Source organism: Lipotes vexillifer, unplaced genomic scaffold, assembly GCF_000442215.2.
Source record: "Lipotes vexillifer unplaced genomic scaffold, Lipotes_vexillifer_v1.1 scaffold125, whole genome shotgun sequence".
Taxonomy (NCBI): Eukaryota; Metazoa; Chordata; class Mammalia; order Artiodactyla; family Lipotidae; genus Lipotes; species Lipotes vexillifer.
In genome coordinates, this window is record NW_006785403.1 from 510,680 (window position 1) to 528,716 (window position 18,037).

The window sequence follows — 18,037 nt, forward strand, 5'->3', positions numbered from 1 at the left end:
CCTCAGACCTCCCAAAAGGCAAGAAACTCCCCACGTACGTGGGTAGGGCAAAAGAAAAAAGAAGAAGCAGAGACAAAAGAATAGGGTCGGGACCTGCACCACTGGGAGGGAGCTGTGAAGGAGGAAAGGTTTCCACACACTAGGAAGCCCCTTCGTGGGTGGAGACGATGGTGGCAGAGGGGGGAAGCTTTGGAGCCACGGAGGAGAGCACAGCAACAGGCGTGCGGAGGGCAAAGCGGAGAGATTCCCACACAGAGGATCCGTGTCGACCAGCACTCACCAGCCCGAGAGGCTTGTCTGCTCACCCGCCGGGACCGGTGAGGCTAGGAGCTGAGGTTCCGGCTTCGGAGGTCGGATCCCAGGGAGAGGACTGGGGTTGGCTACGTGAACACAGCCTGAAGTGGCCTAGTGAGCCACAGCTAGCCAGGAGGGAGTCCGGGAAAAGGTCTGGAGCTGCCAAAGAGGCAAGAGACTTTTTCTTGCCTCCCTGTTTCGTGGTGGGCGAGGAGAGGGGATTAGAAGAGCCACGTGAATGAGCTCTAGAGATGGGGGCAGGCCGCAGCTGTCAGCACGGACCCCAGAGATGGGCATGAGACGCTAAGGCTGCTGCTGCAGCCACCAAGAAGCCTGTGTGCAAGCACAGGTCACTACCCACACCTCCCTCCTGGGAGCCTGTGCAGCCCGCCACTGCCAGGGTCCCATGATCCAGGGACAACTTCCCCGGGAGAACAAATGGTGCACCTCAGGCTGGAGCAACCTCATGCTGGCCTCTGCTGTCGCAGGCTTGCCCCGCATTCCGTACCCCTCCCTCCCCCCGGCCTGAGTGAGCCAGAGCCCCCTAATCAGCTGCTCCTTTAACCCTGTCCTGCCTGGGTGGGGAACAGACGCCCTCAGGCAACCTACATGCAGAGGCAGGGCCAAATCCAAAGTTGAACCCCAGGAGCTGTGCAAACAAAGAAGAGAAAGGGAAATCTCTCTCAGCAGCCTCAGGAGCAGCGGAATAAATCTCCACAGTCAACTTGATGTACCTGCATCTCTGGAATACATGAGTAGACAACAAATCATCCCAAAATTGAGGCGGTGGACTTTGGGAGCAACTGTAGACTTGGGGTTTGCTTCCTGCATCTAATTTGTTTCTGGTTTTATGTTTATGTTACTTTAGTATTTAGAGTTTATTATCATTGGTAGATTTGTTTATTGATTTGGTTGCTCTCTTCCTTTTTTTAATATATATAGATACATTTTTTTCCCCTTTTTCTCTTTTTGTGAGTGCATATGTGTATGCTTCTTTGTGTGATTTTTATCTGTATAGCTTTGCTTTTACCATTTGTCCTAGGGTTCTGTCTGTCCAGTTTTGTTTTGTTTTGTTTTAGTACAGTTTTTAGTGCTTGTTATCATTGGTGGATTTGTTAGTTGGTTTGGTTGCTCTCGTCTTTCTTTTTTTATTACTTTTAAATTTTTTAAAATAACTTTTTCTCCTCCCTCCCTCCCTCCCTCCCTCCCTCTCTCTCTCTCTCTCTCTCTCTCTCTTTCTTTCTTTCCTTTTTCTCCCTCTTCTTCTGAGCCATGTGGCTGACAGAGTCTTTTGCTCCAGCCGGGTGTCAGGCCTGTGCCTCTGAGGTGGAAGAGCAGACTTCAGGACATTGGCCCACCAGAGACCTCCCAGCTCCATGTAATATAAAACGGCAAAAGCTCTCCCAGAAATCTCCATCTCAACGCTAAGACCCAGCTCCACTCAACGACCAGCAAGCTACAGTGCAGGACACGCTCTGCCAAACAACTAGCAAGACAGGAACACAACATCACCCATTAGCAGAGAGGCTGCCTAATATCATAATAAGGTCACAGAAACCCCAAAACATACCACCAGACATAGTCCTGCCTACTGGAAAGACAAGATCCAGCCTCATCCACCAGAACACAGGCACCAGTCCCCTCCACCAGGAAGCCTACACAACCCACTGAACCAACCTTAGCCACTGGGGGCAGACACCAAAAACAATGGGAACTGTGAAACTACAGCCTGTGAAAAGGAGACCCCAAACACAGTAAGTGAAGCAAAATGAGAAGACAGAGAAATACACAGCAGATGAAGGAGCAAGGTGAAAACCCACCAGACCAAACAAATGAAGAGGAAATAGGCAGTCTACCTGGAAAAGAATTCAGAGTAATGATAGTAAAGATGATCCAAAATCTTGGAAATAGAATGCAGAAAATACAAGAAACTTTTAACAAGGACCTAGAAGAACTAAAGAGCAAACAGTGATGAACAACACAATAAATGAAATTAAAAATTCTCCAGAAGGAATCAATAGCAGAATAACTGAGGCAGAAGAACAGATAAGTGACCTGGAAGATAAAATAGTGGAAATAACTACCACAGAGCAGAATAACAAAAAAAGAATGAAAAGAAGGGAGAGGGCTTCCCTGGTGGCACAGTGGTTGAGAATCTGCCTGCCAATGCAGGGGACACGGGTTCGAGCCCTGGTCTGGGAAGAGCCCACATGCCGCGGAGCAACTAGGCCCATGAGCCACAATTGCTGAGCCTGTGTGTCTGGAGCCTGTGCTCTGTGACAAGAGAGGCTGCAATAGTGAGAGGCCCGCGCACCACGATGAAGGGTGGCCCCCACTTGCCGCAACTAGAGAAAGCCCTCGCACAGAAACGAAGACCCAACACAGCCATAAATAAATTAATTAATTAATAAATTTTAAAAAAGAAAAGAAAAGAATGGAGGACAGTCTCAGAGACCTCTGGGACAATATTAAACGCACCAACATTCGAATTATAGGGGTCCCAGAAGAAGAAGAGAAAAAGAAAGGGACTGAGAAAATATTTGAAGAGATTATAGTGGAAAGCTTCCCTAATGTGGGAAAGGAAATAGTCGATCAAGTCCAGGAAGCACAGAGAGTCCCATACAGGATAAATCCAAGGAGAAACACATAAAGACACATATTAATCAAACTATCAAAAACTAAACACAAAGAAAAAATATTAAAAGCAGCAAGGGGAAAACAACAAATAACATACAAGGGAATCCCCATATGGTTAACAGCTGATCTTTCAGCAGAAACTCTGCAAGCAGAAGGGAGTGGCAGGACATATTTAAAAGTGATGAAGGAGAAAAACCTGCAACCAAGATTACTCTACCCAGCAAGGATCTCATTCAGATTTGATGGAGAAATTAAAACCTTTACAGACAAGCAAAAGCTGAGAGAGTTCAGCACCACCAAACCAGCTTTACAACAAATGCTAAAGGAACTTCTCTAGACAAAAACACAAGAGAAGGAAAAGTCAGAAACACAAGCAAAGGAAAAGACCTACAATAACAAACCCAAAACAATTAAGAAAATGGTAATAGGAACATACATATCGATGACTACCTTAAATGTAAATGGATTAAATGCTCCAATGAAAAGACATAGACTGGCTGAATGGATACAAAAACAAGACCCATATATATGCTGTCTACAAGAGACCCACTTCAGACCTAGGGACACATACAGACTGAAAGTGAGGGGATGGAAAAAGATATTGCATGCTAATGGAAATCAAAAGAAAGCTGGAGTAGCAATTCTCATATCAGGCAAAATGGATTTTAAAATAAAGACTATTACAAGAGACAGAGAAGGATGCTACACAATGATCAAGTGATCAATCCAAGAAGAAGATATAACAACTGTAAATATTTATGCACCCAACATAGGAGCACCTCAATACATAAGGCAAATGCTAACAGCCATAAAAGGGGAAATCGACAGTAACACAATCATAGTAGGGTACTTTAACACCCCACCTTCACCAATGGACAGATCATCCAAAATGAAAATAAATAAGGAAACACAAGCTTTAAATGATACATTAATCAAGATGGACTTAATTGATATTTATAGGACATTGCCTCCAAAAACAACAGAATACTCTCTCTTTTCAAGTGCTCATTCTCCAGGATAGATCATATCTTGGCTCACAAATCAAGCCTTGGTAAATTTAAGAAAATTGAAATCATATCATGTATCTTTTCTGACCACAAGGCTATGAGTCTAGATATAAATTACATGAAAAAATCTGTAAAAATTACAAACATATGGAGGCTAAACAATACACTACTAAGTAACCAAGAGATCACTGAAGAAATCAAAGTGGAAATCAAAAAATACCTAGAAACAAATGACAATGAAAACACGATGACGCAAAACCTATGGGATACAGCAACAGCAGTTCTAAGAGGGAATTTTATAGCAACACAGTCCTACCTCAAGAAACAAGAAACATCTCAAATAAATACCTAACCTTACATATAAGCAATTAGAGAAAGAAGAACAAAAAAACCCCAAAGTTAGCAGAAGGAAAGAAATCATAAAGATCAGATCAGAAATAAATGAAAAAGAAATGAAGGAAACAGTAGCAAAGATCAATAAAACTAAAAGCAGGTTTTTTGAAAAGATACACAAAATTGATAAACTATTAGCCAGACTCAAAAAGGGAGAAGAATCAAATCAATAGAATTAGAAATGAAAAAGCAGAAGTAACAACTGACACTGCAGAAATACAAAGGATCATGAGAGATTACTACAGGCAACTGTATGCCAATAAAATGGACAACCTGGAAGAAAAGGACAAATTCTTAGAAATGCACAATCTGCCGAGACTGAACCAGGAAGAAATAGAAAATATGAACAGACCGATCACAAGCACTGCAATTGAAACTGTGATTAAAAATCTTCCAACAAACAAAAACCCAGGACCAGATGGCTTCACAGGTGAATTCTATCAAACATTTAGAGAACTAACACTTATCCTTCTCAAATTCTTCCAAAATATAGCAGAGGGAGGAACACTTGCAAACTCATTCTACAAGGCCACCAGCACCCTGATACCAAAACCAGACAGAAACGTCCCAAAGGAAGAAAACTACAGGCCAATATCACTGATGAACATAGATGCAAAAATTCTCAACAAAATATTAACGAACACAATCCAATAGCACATAAAAGGATAATACACCATGATCAAGTGGGATCATGTGGGATTTAATCCCAGGAATGCAAGGATTCTTCAATATACTCAAATCAATCAATATGATACACCATATTAACAAATTGAAGGAGAAAAACCATATGATCATCTCAATAGATGCAGAAAAAGCTTTTGACAAAATTCAACACCCATTTGTGATAAAAACCCTCCAGAAAGTAGGCATAGAGGGAACTTACCTCAACATAATAAAGGCCATATATGAAAAACCTAAAGCCAACATCATTCTCAGTGGTGAAAAACTGAAACCACTGTTATTCAGCATAGTTTTGGAAGTTTTAGCCACAGCACTCAGAGAAGAAAAAGAAATAAAAAATAAAAGGAAACCAAATTGGAAAAGAAGAAGTAAAACTGTCACTGTTTGCAGATGACATGATACTATACATAGAGAATCCTAAAGATGCCACCAGAAAACTAACAGAGCTAATCAATGAATTTGGTAAAGTAGCAGGGTACAAAATTAATGCACAGAAATCTCTTGCATTCCTATACACTAATGACAAAATATCTGAAAGAGAAATTAAGGAAACACTCCCATTTACCACTGCAGCAAAAAGAATAAAATACCTAGGAATAAACCTACATAAGAAGACAAAAGACCTGTATGCAGAAAACTATGACACTGATGAAAGAAAGTAAAGATGATACAAACAGATGGAGAGATATACCATCTTCTTGGATTGGAAGAATCAATACTGTGAAAATGACTGTACTACCCAAAGCAATCTACAGATTCAATGCAATCCCTATCAAACTACCAGTGACATTTTTCACAGAACTATAACAAAAAATTTCACAATTTGTATGGAAACACAAAAGACCCTGAATAGCCAAAACAATCTTGAGAAAGAAAAATTGAGCTGGAGGAATCAGGCTCCTGGACTTCAGACTATACCACAAAGCTACAGTAATCAAGTCAGTATGGTACTGGCACAAAAACAGAAATATAGATCAATGCAGCAGGATAGAAAGCCCAGAGATAAGCCCACGCACATATGGTCACCTTATTTTTGATAAAGGAGGCAAGAATATACAGTGGAGAAAAGACAGCCTCTTCAATAAGTGGTGCTGGGAAAACTGGAGAGCTACATGTTTAAGAATGAAATTAGAACACTCCCTAACACCATACACAAAAATAAACTCAAAATCGATTAGAGACCTAAATGTAAGTCCAGACACTATAAAACTCTTAGAGGAAAACATAGGCAGAACACTCTATGACATAAATCACAGAAAGATCCTTTTTGACCCAGCTCCTAGAGAAATGGTTTCTAATTACTGTTTTTTACAAAATGGTGACGAAACTTATATAGCCAGGCTTCCCTGGTGGCGCAGTAATTAAGAATCTGCCTGCCATTGCAGGTTCGAGCCCTGGTCTGCGAAGATCCCACGTGCTGTGGAGCAACTAAGCCCGTGAGCCACAACTACTGAGCCTGCATGCCTAGAGCCCATGCTCCACAACAAGAGAAGCTACCTCAATGAGAAGCCTGCACACCGCAACTAGAGAAAGCCTGCGCACAGCAATGAAGACCCAATGCAGCCAAATAAATAAAATAAATAAATAAATTTATTTTAAATAAACAAAAACAAAAACATATAGCCCTTACAGTGTGCCAAGCATTGTTCTAAATACTTTACAAGGGCTTTCCTGGTGGCGCAGTGGTTGAGAGTCCCCCTGCCGATGCAGTGGTCCCGGGTTCGTGCCCCGGTCCAGGAAGATCCCACATGCTGCAGAGCGGCTGCGCCTGTGAGCCATGGCCACTGAGCCTGCGCGTCTGGAGCCTGCGCTCCGCAACGGGAGAGGCCACAACAGTGAGAGGCCCACGTAGCGCAAAAAAAAAAGAAAAAGAAAAAGGCTTTACAAATACTAACCTATTTGATACTCATAACAACCCTATGAAGGGGGTATTATTATTATTATACTATTTTACAGATGGGAAAACTGAAACACAGGATGATTATAAATAACTAACGCAAGATCCCACAACTAGTATGAGACCTTTTTTTTTTTTTTTAACATTTTAAAAGGATAGTTTCCCCAAAAAACATTCTATCCTGAAATCTGCATAAGAGCATTTGTAGATTTTTGCTTCTGAAAACAGTCACTGTACCTAAGCAAGTGATGTAAAAACTAGACTTCTTTGGTTGTGCATGTCTAATCAAGTATAAACACCATAAATAGGTATACATGCTTTTGAAGTTGCCTACATCTGTGCAAATGGGGGTGTAGGGCACACTTGCACCAGATTCTTAATGTTCACCTTTGAGGCATATGTCAGCTGTCTTCCAAATGGTATATGAAGCAAAAGGAGGAAGAGTTTCCTCCCTCTTCTTTTTATCAGCATTAAAGGAAGGAAGGGAATATTGGCTATTTTCAAGCACTTGAAGTTTTGTCAAGACCTGGAAGTCCAGAGGACACTTAGTGTAATGGGTTGAATTGTGGATCCTCCAAAAGATATGGCCACATCCTAACCCCAGGGACCTGTGAATGGGACCTTAAAAAGGGTCTTTGTGGATATAATTAAGTCAAGGATCTTGAGAAGAGGTCATTCTGGATTATCGAGGTGCACCATAAATCCAATGGCAAGAGTCCTTATAAGAGACAGGAAAGGAGAAAGAAGGAGAAGGCGGCCTTGTAAAGATGGAGGCAGAGACTGAAGTGATGCTGCCACACGCCAAGGAATGTCTGGGGTCACCGCAAGCTGGAAGAGGCAAGGAAGGAGCGAAAACATTGATTTGGGCCTTCTGGCCTCCAGAACTATGAGAGAATAAATTTCCATTGTTTTAAATCACCTAGTTTACGATAATTTGTTATGGCAGCCCTAGAAAGCTAACACATTTGGAGAGGTGAATTTTATAGACTCATCAGCCACTTTTTTTTTTTTTTTAAAGAAGATGTTGGGGGTAGAAGTTTATTAATTTATTTATTGATTTTTGCTGTGTTGGGTCTTCGTTTCTGTGCGAGGGCTTTCTCTAGTTGTGGCAAGCGGGGGCCACTCTTCATCACGGTGCGCGGGCCTCTCACTATCACGGCCTCTCTTGTTGTGGAGCACAGGCTCCAGACGCGCAGGCTCAGTAGTTGTGGTTCACAGGCCTAGTTGCTCCACGGCATGTCGGATCCTCCCAGACCAGGGCCCGAATCCGTGTCCCCTGCATTAGCAGGCAGATTCTCAACCACTGTGCCACCAGGGAAGCCCCATCAGCCACCTTTTTGATGGAACCACAGCACTTGCATGGCTAAGTCATACAGTTGTTTTGTTTTTTGGGGTTTTTTTCATATATCTTTTAATAAAATTATTTATTTTTGGCTGTGTTGGGTCTTCATTGCTGAGCACAGGCTTTCTCTAGTTGCGGTGAGCAGGGGCTACTCTTCTTGGTGGTGCGCTGGCTCTAGGCGTGCGGCCTTCAGTAGTTGTGGCACACGTGGTCAGTAGTTGTGGCTCATGCGCTTTAGGGCACAGGCTCGGCAGTTGTGGTGCACAGGCTTAGTTGCTCCGTGGCTTGTGGGATTTTCCCCGAGCAGGGCTTGAACCTGTGTCCCCTGCATTGGCAGACGGACTCCTAACCATTAGGCCACCAGGGAAGTCCCTGTTTTTCAGTTTCATAACTAGCAAAAAAAATTTTTAAATGCTTGATTAAAAGGCACACATAGTTTAGGGCATACAGCAGAGAACGTGATAAAGGCTGCTTTCCAGTAGAGAAGCTACTACATCAGAGATCTATGGTGATAAGCACAAACAGTAAGCTATTTGGACCTCTTAAATAGTAATATGAAAAATCTTAGAGACACAATAGGCCAAGTGACCACCTTGAACATATATATTCTAACATATACAGAACCCAAGTCCTATGTATAATTTTGGGGGGGCAGATCAGCCACAGGTAAGGAAGACTTGACATTGCTGAGTCAATTTCTACATTGGTGCAATATTGCCTTCTGTACCTTTCCTTTTCAGTAACCAACTCATATTCTGGGACAGCCTCAAAGGAGTAGCTCATTAAAATGGACACATAGAGCAAGGAGTTTAAAGTGCTATGTTCCATTACTAACAGGAATCCAACTATCAGTGAAATCATTCTTAGATGAAATCCAATGACCACTTACCCCAAACCAAAAGGATACTCTCAAGTTAGTTTAAATATTGTGTACAGTCAAAAGTGATTGTTAGAGATGATCTCTCAGTGATGGAATCTATTTCATTACTTCCTGATCTATATCAAAACCAGCAAATGACTCAAGTAGAACCAGAAAGAAAATGGCATAGAACATGAGAAACTATAGGAAATACTTAGAATACTGGTAGAGTTGCAAACACCTTCGGAGAAAAGCCTCCTAACCATTTCACAAAACACACTTCTCTGCTCCACCCAAAGCTGAGGAGTTTGCTAAAACTATGGGTGATTCAGGAGCTGATTATTTTCTTGTTTTCTGCCCATCTAAATAAAGTGAACTGCTCTGCTCTATCTGAAAGTCATACAGTTTACTGGGTCACAAGTTTGAGTACCACAAAATGTGAATATTAAAATATCAGCACATAAACCTGAAGGTGGAGTTAATTACCCTTTAATGTCAAGACTGTTGATGATTTGGCTTTTCTGGAACATTCCTGCCATATTTTTCTGGAACTAGTGAAGAGATCCTGAGACTTTCCTTTTCCCTTCAATAGTTTTGGTATTTATGTGTCTGGATTCTGTTAAAAGCAGAAAGTTGAAAGCTTGTCCTAAGTCTGGTTGTCCTTTAAAGCGTGGCCTCAGGAGCATTCTTGAGAAGGGCCTCACCCTCCCTAACTCTGTGGCATCCATGACCTAATCCAGAATGTGAGAGGGAATTTTCCCATAGGAGCCCTGCACACAAGTCCTCTCAGCCTTGATCCAGATTTGGCATACATCAGGGCCTGCCACCACAGGCCCCATGACAGGGCACCATCACAGGAACATTCCCTGAACCTGAGAGGGAAGCCTTCCAGTGGCATTTCCTTTGTTAAGCCATGAGTCCTGTGTAATGTTAACTGACATTCTGGTTTATAAGATCTTACCTCGTGTCAGTCTGATGGCTGCTGTTTTTACTGCTTCTGGGGTGTTGGAAGCCTGAGAGGGATGAATAATGAGGTGAGGGCCTGTTAGCCATACCCTGGGTCTCTGCACTTGAGAGCTTGTGTGGCACGAGGTTCACAGGTTCCTTTATTTTGTCTGGTGGACCTGCTCCTCCAGGAGGCTGCTGACATCGGACAATGCTGGCGGGGCCTGGATGCAGCTTGATGAGTTTGACCCAGTACAGTGAATGCTTTGATGTGAGCTGCAGATGCACGTGACTCCTGTCAGTGCATAGATGTCCTTTAATAATAGGCTGGTCAGTACCTTCTCCTGCAAAGGACTCTGTTCTGCTCTCTCCTCCATTCCTAGTCACCTTCCCCGCTCCCCAGGTTTTTTCTTTTTTGTTTTTGTGTTTGTTTTTTTGGCTGCATTGGGTCTTCGTTGCTGCACTTGGGCTTTCTCTAGTTGCTGCGAGCGGGGGCTACTCTTCATTGTGGTGCATGGGCTTCTCACTGCAGTGGCTTCTCTTGTTGAGGAGCACGGGCTCTAGGTGCGCGGACTTAAGTAGCTGTGGTGCATGGGCTTAGCTGCTCCACAGCATGTGGGATCTTCCCGGACTAGGGCTCAAACATCTGTCCCCTGCATTGGCAGGCAGATTCTTAACCACTGCACCACCAGGGAAGTCCCCCAGTTTTTATTGTTGCTTTTCTGACTGGCAATTTGAAGTTACAGCCCTGCTCTTGAATATATCCTGGGGTGCAGTCGTCACCAGTACTAAACACCCCATTCCCTCCCTCATCAAATTTAACTTTGCTGGTTGAGCCAGTTCTACTGGCTGCCAACAGAGCAAATGCGTTTTCCTTCAAGATAGAAACGGAATTTCTCTTTCCTGCATTCATCCATCTACCCCATCATCCTTCCATCCCGCTCTCTCTGTCTCTCCCTTTAATAAGCTTTACCTGAGCCCTTGTGCGCCGACTAGGAGGTTGGATTAGGGGACCTGAAATGGCTAGAGACCCTATACTGACTTGCAATCACGTTCTCCTCAGGCTTTGTAGGTGGACAGAAAAATTAGTGGGAGTAGGAGGAAAAAAAGAAGAGAGTAGCTGAGATCCAAAGGGTTCTCTGGATCAGTTTACTCAAAACGGGCAGAAAAAATGAAAAGTGGCATAAAGCTGTCAGAAGAGTGGAGCAGATTTTCTGCTCCCTGCAGTGCTTCTTGCTGTTCCCTTCCTGTCTCGGTCACAAATTGTGTTCTTGGAGGACAAAGACATTAATGCCCCTGAAAATGACTCTCAAAGCTGCCGCAGCCTCTGTGTTGACCCATTAGCAGCTTGTCCCTGTCTGTGAGGTGCCGGGACCTCTGTGGTCTGTGTCACTTTCCACGTGGAGAGATGATGGCACTCATCTACTGATCCAGAGACAAGCATATCGAACTGCTTTTTGGGAATCAGGACAGTGTTGCCGCCAATGAAGACACTTTTCCTTTCTTCCTCTGATGGTAACTTACTTACTTGGGAAGCGAACCCAAAACCTCGGCCTTGTTAGCTCCACGTTTTAAGGAGCTAAGAAAACAGAATCAGGCAGTTGCTATAAAAGGGACCTCTCTTACCTGGGAAATTCCAGCAACGTTAATCTTCATGAAAACGTTGATCAAAGTGGCATTTTGTTCAGAATTGTTATCCTTTATTACACAATGCTTTTCAGTTTGAATAATTAGAATCACAATATGGAAAAGAAAGAGTAGAAACTTGTTTCTAAAAATTTTAAGAAGAAAATTTCCGAAGTTTTCCCAGGAAGACTATTTTTGCCTGCTACTACCGAAATAATGTCATTTCCTTCAACTAAAACATCTGTAAAGCTTTTTAATTTCTTCTTTTTTTTTTTTTTTTTTTTTACAGCAGATGGCCTAAATGGCCTAAGCCTGTCCCAACATGGTTTGATGTATTCTTTCAGAGTTGCTGACAACTTAGAAGGGTAAACAGCTCAGGAGAACAAAGTCAGTGGAATCCCTCTGCTCTATTGATGCTGCTTTGAGTCTCTGCTGTCACCACTGGCAAAGAGAGACTCCCCAGGAGAACCAGGTGTATAAGGGCGTGCAGCACCTTACCACTGTCGGGCATGCTTATCGTAGCCATGGTTGTCATTATTGAGAGCGAGGGGAAGGAGCTGGAAGTGAATCTGACAGCCATTCCGTGGGATCTCTCTGTGAATTGTAGAATGGGGTACTGTTATCGAATGCAAGTCCGTGTGCCCAATGCACAGTGAGACCAAACAATACCGAAACATCGGAGTTTGGAGCAGAGAAAGGTTTGTTGCCGGGCTAAGCAAGGAGACAGGCGGCTCATACTTCAAAAACCCTGAGCTCCTCGAAGGCTTTCTGCAAAGCCCTTTCACAGGAAAGGTGACGGAGAGGAGTGGTTAGTTGTTACAAACTGCTTGGTGTCGGATCCTTTGTTCTTGCAACTGTCCACGTAGGTCAGGTCACGATGTCCTTATAAACCTCCATCAAAACAAATGTTATTCTCTGTTCTGACAAGAGAGGGAAGGGGAGGCATTAAATTCTGTCTCCAAGCCTCCTTGCAGCTTTTCACACTTAACAAATCCCGTAAGCAAAGCGACTTCATTACCCCTCATTTTACTTCTCCAAGGTCCCAAAGATTGACTTCTGCCCTCCGAGGTCCAGGCCCCGGCTAAGAGGACGGGGTCTCTGCGGGGCCGGTCACCTGCCCGGGAGGGCTCGTCCAGCCCCGGGTCTGGGTCCTCCCACCAGCGCCCAGTCTCTGCTGAGGAGGCGGCTCTCAGCGCGCGGTGCCCTCCGGGCTAGGCCCCCAGACCCCGCTCAGCCATCATCATTGAGGGAGCCAGGTGCCCGGGACCCCGCCGGCCCTCAGGCTCCTCAGGCCGCCCAAATGGGGCCGGGTCCTGCGGACTGCAACCCAGGGTGTCTGCCGCTGCCGGACCGCCGCGACGTTGACCACTGGCAGAGCAGGACCTCCAACAGCCCCACGCTCACGTCCCCGCGCTCCCGGCCCGGCGCTGACAGTCACACGCTAACGGTCTCACGCTAACGGCCCCGCGTTAACGGCCTCACGCTAACGGCCCCGCGCTAACGGTCCCGCGCTAACGGTGCCACGCTGAGGGCTGCGTGCCCGCCCCGCCCCTGTTACAGTAGCAGCAACAGCCAGGCTGCAGGAGAGCACAGTTTCAGTGACAGTATTGGAATATAACAGATGCCATTGGAAAAAAGGTACATTTAAATAGAAATAAGTATCTATCATCTTATTGTTTTTTTAAAGCTTGTGCCTCAGGGGACCATTTCTCAGGGCATACTGATTTGCACACTCGCAGTAGTTATGGTTCCACATGAGTCTGTGAGGACAGCAGTGTCACCTCCTTCCTACTTCTCTGATGTAGGATGTCTAGTCTCCAAAGCACATTCACTGTGGCTCGTATGTCTTCTGACAAGAGTCACAGTAGCAGACCCAGAGACATGAAGGCCCTTGAGATTCTCTGTATGAGGAAAGCATATTGGGTACACTTTGAAGTAACAACAGACATCAAATTTGATATAACTGTTTAACTCAAGACATTTTTCAAGTAGATTATTCTCCAAAGTGAAAGGTCTGGCTTTTTAAGAGGGGCCTGTAGGCTGCTATTTATCTTTGCCTTTGCGCCCCTATTGGTATAATTGGTCCTTGGTTAGTTCTTGGGGCCATAGAGTCGGTAGTAATCAGACACAGAATGAAACTTTTCACTTGCTTTTGAAATTCAGAAAGGGCTAAGATTGTTTAGGTGTGGACCATTCTTTAGATTTAATAATCCTGAGTCTTGTTCAAATATCTACTCAGACTTTTTTTTCTGCCTACTTTTAAATTATCTATTGAAAAATGATATAATAGCATTAACCTTCTTTTGTGATTTATTTCTCAATATTCACATTTCTGAAACCTAGAATACTCTTCCTTATTTCTAAGTATTCTGTGTAATTCTTGTTTTGTTTTGTTTTGTTTTCTGGCTGTGCCACATGGCATGTGGGATCTTAGCTGCCTGGCCAGGGATCGAACCCTTGCCCCTCTGTGTAATTCTTTTTTTAAAAAAATTTAATTTAATTTAATTTATTTTATTTTTGGCTGCATTGGGTCTTCGTTGCTACGCATGGGCTTTCTCTAGTTGCAGTGAGCGTGGGCTACTCTTCGTTGTGGTGCGTGGGCTTCTCGTTGCAGTGGCTTCTCTTGTTGCAGTGCACAGGCTCTAGGCACGTGGGCTTCAGTAGTTGTGGCACGCAGGCTCAGTAGTTGTGGCTTGCGGGCTCTAGAGTGCAGGCTCAGTAGTTGTGATGCACGGGCTTAGTTGCTCTGTGGCATGTGGGATCTTCCCGGACCAGGGCTCAAACCCGTGTCCCCTGCATTGGCAGGAGGATTCTTAGCCACTGTGCCATCAGGGAAGTCCCACAGATGTAATTTTGAAGTAGGCCTTGTTGGGACAATTATCATTAACTTGGAAGGGTTTAAGGTGCATGGATAGCAGTAATCTAGGTAAAAGACTAACAACTTGAATTCAACAAGGACAGTGGCAGGAATTATATTTGAAACCTTTTTCAGGCTTGTTCAATTGACTGGGTGTAGGGACTGTGGGATGGAGCGGTCACACACAGATGGTAGATATTTCTGCTTGGATGTTCAGTGGATGTGGGTACCTTGGTTTAGTTAAAAAAAAAAAATAAAGAAAGAAAAACTGGAGGAGGAGGGCATTTAATGGCAAGATGATGAATTTTCTTCCAGATCTGTTCAACGTGAGATACCCAAATGCAATCCTGGGGGACTGTCCCTTGGAAGTTTGCCTAATCAAGTCTTAGAGACAAGTCCTGGGCCAAATACAGGTACATATGGGAGTTCAGGACACATAAGACCTTTTGTGAACTAGTCCCCAACTATGTTTCCAGTTTTACCCCTTGTTACTCATCTCTCACTGTGTTTTTCCAGGCCTCCTCAACTACATACAGCTGACCCCTTTCTTGCTCTGGTCTTTACATATACCCTTCACTGTGCCTGAAACACTGTTTTTCTGGAAATGGAAAGAAACAAAGCAAAACAAAACAAACAAAAGGAAACAAAATAACTGTCTCTCAGTAGGGAAATAATCAATATACTGGCTTACTTATATAGTGGAACTCAATTCAATAGTTAAAACTAATGGATTAGATCTACATTTATCAACGTGAATACATCACAAAAACCTAATATTGACTGAAAATAACCAAGTTAAACTGTATATGTGCGATATGATACCATTTTTATGTATCATGTACCATACATATGTAGTAAATACATATATAAGTAGAAGAACTGACAACTTTATAATGTTGAATCTTCTCATCCATGGACATGATGTGTCCCTCCATTTATTCATGCCATTTTTATGCCCTTCGATAGAGAGATAGTAGTTTTGCATAGAAATCTTGTGCAATTTTATTAGCACCCATTCTCAATCTTTTTTCTACTCAGCCATCCTAGACTCAGATCAATGTTTCTTCCTCAGGGAAGGTTTCTCCCACCTGTACCCACTAGGGTGGGTGAGGTTTCCCGTATCATCTTTCAGAATGGAGACTGTGTCTTATTCATTGTGACATTTCCAGTGCTCAGCCAGGGTCTGGCACATAGGTCCTAGGCCACAATGGATCATAAGCTTACAGGTGATAGTTGAAGCCAGGGGATGCATGTGAAAGTCATTATGAAGACAATAATATAACCAGCTCAGCCCATGACCTGTTACCAGGAAGAAGTCTGTGATAACCCACAAAAAATGAAACTCCTAGAGTGATGGGTGGTAAGTAAGCACCGTACGCTGTGGACCGAGTGTGGTAGTTCTACAAGTTCAGGCTGACAGCCATGTGTAGCCCTAGTGAATGTAAATCTTAAATGGGAAAAGAATAATTCCAAGTGCTTAAAAAGTGAAGGAGGCAATGATTTCTGCACGTGCATGGATCCAATTGAACTGTTCCACTGAATGTGCACAAACGGTCCCCTACCGGCTGGCAAACACAGCCACCAGCTGTTTCTATTTCAGTCTTCAACTTGATCTCTCCCACTTCCAGCTCCCCCCCCCACTCTACCAGACCAGCTGGAGGTCCTCCGGGTGCCTTAATGAAGCATCCTTTCCCAAGGGAAGCAGGAGTTGGCTCTGCTTTCTCTGTTTGCTCTCCGTGGTTCCTGTGTTCTTGACTTCATCCCCTAAGCCCTTTACTTCCCAGATGGGTCAGAGTCGGTCCCTGGAGCTTTGAGCTATTCCCAGAGGCTCTGACTACTCATCTTTCAAAGTGGGAAGGAATAAAATGGGGAAATAGGCTAAATTCTTGGGGCAGATACTGCTGTTGGCTGACCCAACAACAATTATCTTAGACTTTTTACTAACTAAACCTCAGTTTTGTTCTGGAAAGCCCTCTAAAACCTTGGCTTCAACCTCTGCGGTCAGATATGGGCAAGTGAAATAGTCTGGCCAATGAGATGTAAGAGCACATTTTCTGGTGAGGCTTTGGGGAACATTCTTTATAAAGGGGCTGACTTAGTAGGTCATGTTTTTGCATTTTCCGTTCTCCTTTCCGGAAATGCAGATGCGCTGCCTGGAGGTATAGGAGACTTCTTACAAACACGGGGTTGCAGGCCAGACACAGTCCTAGAACGAAGGAGTAGGCAGCTGGAAGTAGGGTGGACTCAATATATGCAAAGCCCTGCTTTATTAAGCCCCTATTTAGTTGGTTTTCCTGTTATTTTCAATATAGTGCAAACCTAAGTGATACTACCTTAAGTGTGAAACTGAAATAAATATTTGTTTCTGTCCATTGGAGAAGTGATAAACTCTCCAGCATAATAGGTGGTATTTAAGCAAAGCCCAGAAGGTCATTACTCAGGGATGTCTAAGGGGATTCCTGCAGGAGGTGATGAGTTGAATTTGGCAGAAAAACACAATGTTAATTTATAAAGAAAATCATTTGAGATAAAGGTGGCTTTTGGCATGTCAAAGTGAAATTCTAATTACTGCAAAATAAAATTTCTTTATTAGCACTTAACGAAGCTACAATTCTATGTGTATGACATTAATACATATGGAGTAAAACAAAGATGGTGGATATAATAATGATAACTAATCTTTATTTAATACTTACTGCATGCCAGACTCTGGTCTAAGCACCTTCTCCTTTCGTCATCACATCAACTCTTTAAAGTTGATATTAATCCCCATTTTAAATGAGAGGAAACTGAGGCACAGAAGATTTAAGAAACTTGCTCAGATCATAGAGCTGTTAAGTGGTACAAAGTAGACCAGTGCTTAACTCTGTTGATCTCAAAATCTGCCATAATCTTTCCATAGGAGTAGTCAGATCTCAATTAACTCACCAAAAAAAAAAAAAAAAAAAAAAAAAATTTATGTTGTGAAATGTAACACTGTTTGTTTGTTTGTTTGTTTGTTTTCGGTACGCGGGCCTCTCACTATTGTGACTTCTCCCGTTGTGGAGCACAGGCTCCGGATGCACAGGCTCAGCAGCCATGGCTCACGGGCCTAGCTGCTCCGCGGCATGTGGGATCCTCCCGGACCGGGGCACGAACCCGTGTCCCCTGCATCAGCAGGCGGACTCTCAACCACTGTGCCACCAGGGAAGCCCTGTAACACTGTTCTTTAGGATTCTCAGGGATGCAGAGTTCATTCACAAAAAATAATTGAAATTGTTTATGTTAATAAGCAATTCATACTCTAAAATTAACTACAATAATGTATTGCCTGTAAGTAGAAAAACACAGGCAAGCAATACCCCAAAATACCAATAATAATAGCAGTTATTTCCATTTAGTGGGATTAGAGATGGTTTGATTTTCGTTTATAACATTTTCATATTTTTCAATTTTTCCATAATAATTTAATTACAGTATTGTTTCTAAGAAAAAAAAATTAGAGAAAAATTGTATACTG